This window comes from Thermobia domestica, chromosome 4, assembly GCF_964235325.1.
Source record: "Thermobia domestica chromosome 4, izTheDome1.hap1.1, whole genome shotgun sequence".
In the NCBI taxonomy this organism is placed as follows: domain Eukaryota; kingdom Metazoa; phylum Arthropoda; class Insecta; order Zygentoma; family Lepismatidae; genus Thermobia; species Thermobia domestica.
The window spans coordinates 289,302,653-289,310,500 of NC_137457.1; positions in this window are offsets into that span (position 1 = coordinate 289,302,653).

Below are 7,848 nucleotides of genomic sequence, written 5' to 3' on the forward strand. Positions count from 1 at the left end.
AATATTACTATGTTTATTGCAGAGTAGAAAGAATAACATAATGCATTATCAAACCAGAACAGTACATTTTAAGAAGATAATAATTACAAATGCACTGTTATGTTTTACATTTTATTTACATACACATACAATAGCATTGGATATTATTGATGCGAGCAAACTGATAAAGCAATAAAAACGCGACAGTAAATGGCTGAATTAGAGGCACATGCTTATCTTGGAATTATGTTGTCGAGATGAATAAATTGTTGATTGGTAGTTGATGGTGTTGATGGTCGATATTTCCTAATGATTTGCTTATTTCAGATAAATTATATGAAATTTATTTGAATATCTTTATAATTTTTAGCAGAGGATAAGAAGTAGTTTTGTTGTGAGAAGGAACTGAAATGCCTATTAGATGTTGTTTCATGCTTTTGTCAATTTATAACAAAGAAAGGCCATACAATATAGTCGTTTTTATTAATTTTCTAATGTTTTGTTTTGATATAATGTATTATTCCGGAGTTACATTTTATAATGTTATACTTCTAGAGCAAAAGTTTTGACAGTAGCTTAGGAAGGGTAAACGAAATGTTTCCAAGACTGCTCATAAGAAATAAAGGAAGTAACCGAAGAATACTATTAACAGTAGGTGCACTTCTATCTAAGAAAACAAAAATCAGAGATGCTAGCAAGACAGAGATTAATAGCAAATACAAAGAAAACACTTATTGAACAATAAATTTTCAGAATGGAAAAGAAATATTATTTCTTTCAGTCAATATTACATGGGAATTGGAGAACATGATACAGTAATATGTTTGAGTTACTTTCTACTGCACTGAAAGAAAAGGTATACCCTGGCGAATACAATAAACATTTAAATAACAATTAAAATGTTTAAGTTGCAATTTTTCTTTTATACACTGTGTTTGCTGTTTTTGTATGCTTCCGGACATGTTCAATTGTTGAGAATAGAAGGGCTAATGATTTTCTCACTTTTAACTGTACAATGACGAGGGAAATGTTGCATTTGGATGTTGAGTCAAATGTCATGATTCGACGGTTCGAAAAACAATGATTTCTGAATTTTCATACTGGAAACGAAGGAATAGCTTAATAACTCTTAATAACTCGACCTCCAGTTATCATACTATCATATCTATAACCGTCTAAGAGAATACATTTTGGCAATTAGAAAAAATCTGAATGTTTTAAAATAATATTGCATTTCATTACATATTTTCTGGTACTAAACCAAAGAAGGAAACGCCTCATACATATCAGAGTGTCCCTTATTTAAGGTAATTTCGTGTTACGATATGCACAACCGCGAAATGTATTGTATGTGGCTGCAAACACGCATTAGTGAAATAGCAGCTCCCTACGAGAACGTTAACCCGTGCCGTCTTGACGACAAACTCTTGAAATGACGTTTCCCCATTATAATGTAATTTAGAATGTCCAACCGTGATAAGGAAGAATCCAAAAGAGACAGAGAAACGAAACTTTACACGAAACAAGTAGAAGAAGGAGGACAAATGCCCCTGTACTGATGAACATTACCGGATGAACAATGTTTCTAACCGAAGAGAAACTCATGTTTTTGTAAATCGGATGTTCTAAATTGGATATAATCATTGCAAGCAACAATGAAAATAAAGACAAAAGATATAGTAAAAACAGATCAGTTTTGCAAACTTTTCGAGAAATAACGTGAAACACGTGTTAAATGCAAACGCTGTTGGCGTACGCTGCGTTGACACCTTTCACAAAGCACACTTGTCAGCTTTAACAAGATACCGAATATCTCAGTCAGTACGTGACTTATCGACTCATATAACCATAGTACTGCACCTCATACTCTACCGCCTTGCACTATAGGTTTAAACCATACTGCACTAGTGACCTTCTCCGAGTTATTGTACCTTTTCCAAACTCAATTTTCTCTTCTGTTGATGGCAACACTGTTCGACGAATCCTTCTAGACTTAGAGTCAGCGTAAACAGTTCTTGACAATATTTAACTTAAAGTCTACAATACATTCGTACCCCACTCCCTATATGCACCAACTATTTTTGCATTTAACACATGTCTCACCTTATTTCTCGAAAAGTTTGCAACACTGATCTCTTTTTCGTCTTTTTCCTTTTTTCTTTTCTCCACACTAAAGGCTTACACCGAAAAGTTTACAGAAATAAAAATAAGCTCATCATTACTGCATTGTTGTTTTCTCAGTGATTTTGGATTGTAAATATTGGTTTTAAAAAATATTAATACAGTACTTGCAGTTAAACCGAATTTTCCAAGAATTGTGCTATATATTTTAAATTATGCTTTATTTTCTAAGATTATGCTTTATTATGCCTATAAAATTAGTTTTTTCTGAATTGTTAAGCAACCACAACCATGTTCAAGGTACCAACCATATGTCTAAATTGCTATTATGATTTTTATGCTTTTGGATTGCCCTAATGATATCCAATTTAGGTCATTCGACTTACAAAAACATAATTTTCTCTTGGATTGGCAACACTGTTCACCCGATGATGTTCATCAATATACGGGCAGGTTTCCTCCTTTCTCTACCTGCTTCGTGCAAAGTTTCGTTTCTCTGTCTCTTTTATTTTCTAAGTTATCACGGTTGGACATTCTAAATTATTTTATAATGTGGAAAAACGTCATTTCATGAATTTGTCGTTAAGACGGCAGGGTGTCTCAAAAGTCCCGTGACATATGGTAACTCTTATTATCAGAGTTAGAACAAAATGCAAGAGGATAAACCGTCACCAAATATGATGTTTTTAATCTAAAGTGAAATAACTTTTTAAATTGGATGAGCTGTTTGGGTTGTACACTGTTTATGTGTCCAATGTTAAATGAAAATGCAACGTTGCCATTTACCTGGACTCAGAACATAAGTGAATAAAGTTACTGTCTTTTACACTAACGTGTCGATGGTCAGCCCCCATGTCGAACAGTATCTGTAGTAAACTTATAGTAGTAAATTTTAAAAGTATTTACTGAATTCTGTGTTAAAGTTTCTTACGTTGTTACTTTCAAGCATACATCTAACGTACCCATTATTTTTAACCCGTTTAACTTTTCTTAGACTAAAGTATCATGGTTTCTTGTAGTTATCATTTTTGACACTATTTTTGAGTTCAGTTTAATTGGTTGCATATTTATCTGTCATCTCGTTAAACTATAAGTGCGCATTTGTATTTCATCAAAGTACTTAACTAAATTAATTTCGTTTCAATTTTGGTTCTTACGTTACATAATGCTATGCATCATGTTTCACGTAGCTAGTATACAGTGTTGTGTATATAGATACATTATAATTCATTTCATATATTTTTATGTAAAAATGCAATTACGTTACCTGTAATGTCAGTCATGTCACGAAGTACTCTTAGTTTTGTTCTAGTTCTTGAGATACTGGGTTGGATAACCAATCCATAGTAATGGTCTCGTTGCAGAGAGTCTCGCTTGTTTCTGAAAGTAAGAATGCCAGTCACTTTGAATTTTATTAACACTATAATTATTTCGCTATGATTCCTAAATGCAATAGTATACGCACAAAAAAGGAAGATAAGTATAATGAGAACATTTATTTCAGAAATAAAACGCATTATGAAAATGATTAACTTGAAAGCTTTGAGCCTGTAGCCCCAGTATATATCGGTGGTTAAGAATTTAGAGAATTTCGCTTGTATGTACATTCATGAAAGAACATTTGTTGTTAATTTTAGCATCAATTATGTGCCTAGCTGTATCATACAGTAAGTAGTATGAAGTAATTTAACAATATCTGAATTATTTTTATTTTATCTCTGGAAAGAGGACATAAATGAGAAATATTGTATTATTCTATTGATGGGCAAACTATTGATGGACTTCTGGAACGTGAAAACATGCTCGAGCGGTTATTCTGAAGAACAATCAATTGGTCTATCTATCATATGTATATTATTGAGCCACAGTAAAAGTGATTGAATCACACGAAACGTGTAAGTTGGATTCGCATTATCAATCTAAACATATACCATGATCCACACGTCACATTACGTGCATACTTGTCTCATTATTAATAATCTCAAGCTAAAAAGACAATCCACTGGACCAAAAAGATATTTACTTTGAGTTAGGTGATGAAATCATCAAACTAAGATCTGCATGTTCTACAAAGACACATAAATTGCGGCTAAAGCTTCTTTTGAATCGGATGATGAATTAAGGTTAAGGATATATGTATTTCCAGCACTATAAATGCAATGAATTATTATTAATTAGTTTGCAAAAATAATATCACTTATGCATATTATTACTTACTTACTTATAACAATTTTTTTTCTATTAGAAAATCGGTTCAACGGTATTTGTTTAAATGATTGTCCACTGGTTAAAGCAAAAGTGAATTTAATTTGGAAGGATGATATTGCTCAATTGTCTGAGATTTTCTTCCCTCTGACATTATCTCGCAATGTAATTTACTATTATTTTAAGGCTAATTTGAATTAATGTGATGGTTTAATTGAATTATATAGTCTATTTTCTATAGATTACATGGAATAACATTGAAACTATTTCCTTCCTTTCTCAGCTTCCTTAGCTTGTGAAGTTATGAACAGTGGTTCAAATTTGAAACAAGATCAAATTGTTTACGAATTAAAATAATGTAGAAAAAGCGAAGCTATTTTGTGTAAAGCGATTTGATATGTATCTGTGCCCTACCGATAACACCAGATCAGAGCCTTAGGGTTGTTCAGAAAACACTAAATAGGATACTTTGACCCTTTAGAATATCATGTAGAATGGAAAGAAAATCCCAGGAAGCATGATGTTCTTGCAATTCTATGAAACTCGCTGTATAACGTTGGTTGGTGTGAGCATGAGTTTTTCCACCAACTATACAGCTTCTCTTCGCTTCGACCACGATCTTTCTTGCAAAACATTTCCATAGGTTATCAGTAGAGTGGTGGCACTTGGGGGTGTTTTTTCTACCAGATTTCCGGTTATTTTTGTAACCAGATCTAGTAACTTTTTGTAGTCTTTTTCGACCACTTTCGTTTACAGGGAAAGAAGAGTACGAATACTTCACTCATTTCCTTTTATGATAACTTTCGGTACCAGTCTGGTTCCTGTTCCGATTCCAGGAGCAGTCTGTGAACTGCAGAAAGGCTATATAGCCTTTTACAACTACCTATGGCAACATAGTAGGAGAGCAGAGATTAAAAATAACACAACCATTTAACAATATAGCACAAGTCTGGTTATTCACACACACACACAAACAGACACGGTTTATGGAGAACTTACTCCCGCTCCAATGACCAACACACACATGCTTTACGGAGAACTTAATCCCACTCCAGTGACCAACACACACACACACATATGGATTACGGAGAACTTAATCTCGCTCCAGTGACCATAAAGAAATAAAGCATAATATCATTAGCATCAACGGTGGAAGTTGAGAATTTATTTAACAAATGCTGTAATGAATAACCAGACGCACGACATGCTAAATACGGTAAAAAGTAATGTCCACAAAATTAGAGATAAATCACCCAGAATGCGTTTATTGTTCCATGTATAAAATAAGTAGTTACGTTTTAGAAATCTTATATGACATGATATATACGGTGGAAGTCCGTAACGATGGAAATATTTACCAACCCCTAATTTTGAAATATAAATGGCAACCCAATGTTCACCTGGTTTATCACTTGAATCAGTGGTTATAATTATCGCAGCAAGAAATGTGTGAATAAAACGTGGTAATTGATCTGCAGCGTATATACAGATAAAATGATCATTAGACAGATTTTGTAATGCATCATAAAGTTGAAGTGTATTTATTTAACATGTTAATCAATATATATTTTTCTTTGGAAATCAATTTCTATTTCTGAAGAGAACTCACCGTAAGTAATTGCTGTTACAGGAGATGCCAGTGCTTGGTAAAATGAGCCTCTAAATGTACACTTCCTTGACATTGTGGACTAGTATGAAATGCAGCGCTAGCATTAGAATCAGGAGTTAAATTAAATACCAGTAAAGTATAACTATTAGGATATTGGGCAAGCGAAATATCATTACCTTGATTAGAATAATAAATACCAAGCCCTGTAAATAACGTAGAATATGCTTGCATATATAGGTTATTATCAAAATCTGGCTGTAACAGTTTGGATCGATCAGGCGTTCCGTCAATATACAATGTAAAGACGTTCATGCTGAAATGCTTAAAATTAAAAGCATTTGTCATGTAAGTACCGTTAAAATCAGTATTAGAAACAAAACCAATAATAATACGTTTAGGAACTATTCCAGAAAACAGATTTGGAAGTGTGCTATCTATAATACCCTGTGGTAAAGTTTTTGTTTTTACCTGCACCTTTGTTATACGATATTTCACCCTAAATTTAGGATTCTGTAATACTTTATTATGTGCTATTTATACAGCTGGCGATACAACAACGTTTTCCACCAGCAGTGTTGCATCTGTAATCTTAACTTGTCCCTCAGCAAAAGTTTCGCTCATTAGACAAAAAGCCGCTTTTGCGGAAATTAACTTAATGCGCAGTTGTACTTCATTCAATAGAAATTTTTCTTGATTATATATATCGCCTTGAATATAACCCAGTAATTCAAATGGTTGATTTAACCCTGTGAGAAGATGACATTGTTTAAACCCCACATTACTATCGGTCACGCTATGCATATGGCCTGCAGTATCTTTAAACCACATAGCACTCTGAAGATGTGTTGTTTTTGCATCGGCATTATAATTTAATAGTTTTTTTTATATAGGATCGATACGGATATGTATGCGAGGAGTAGGATATCAGTTGATTATTCAGATTACAACGATATTGTATATTTGTAACAATTCCATTTTTGTAATCTTAATTATTGCCGGCAAAAGGTGTTGCTTAAAATTGCATAGAATGTGATGACGAAGAAGAAGAAAGATATAGAAAAATATATGTTGATAATATATGATATTTAACCGTTGTTATTGTAATACCAGATTCGTCATTTTTCGGGGTTGCTATGACAATTAGTAGTTGTTGATTGATTGTGATACTAAGAGAGAACATAAATAATGAAAGTTAACGTTGTTTAAAATCACTGTGTATTATTCCAAAATAGTAAGTGATTGATGACGTGTGATTTCATAGTACGTGATATTATATGGTCATTATATTAGCGAACTGGGAAAAATAACGATTATATTTTAAGAAGTTATCGTTGCACATATAAATGGTGTTATTCCGCCAGGATCTAGAGACTTGTTAGAAGTTCAGAGTAAACAGTCTCATATTTGTTGATCACGGATTACATTTTATTAAGGAACAAGAGAAAGATAGATCGCAATCCAAAAATGAATATTCCCCGTGATGAAGGCACCAATAGTGGAATTGAAGATATCCATTCGTCAATGAATATGTCTGAGCATACAAGACAGTTAGTACAAGAGTTGAATGCTAAAATGGAACAAGTTATGCAACAGATGAATGTCAACAACGAACAAAATACACAGTAATTGAATGCTAAAATCGAACAAATTACGCAGCACTTAGATGCTAAATTTAACAAGTAACGCAGCAGTTGAATAACAATAAGGAACAAGTAGATGCCAGAATGGAACAATTGATACAACGTTTAGATACCAAGATCGAATAAATATCCAAACAAATTAATAACAAACTGGAACTAACCGATAACAGAATACAACAGATTATTCACAGTTTTGCGATAGTGCAATGTTCCGTCGAAGCAGTGGAAACCAGAGGCAACAACTATCAGAATCAGATAATGAAGTTGGAAGAAGTGCAAAACATCAAGGAAAGA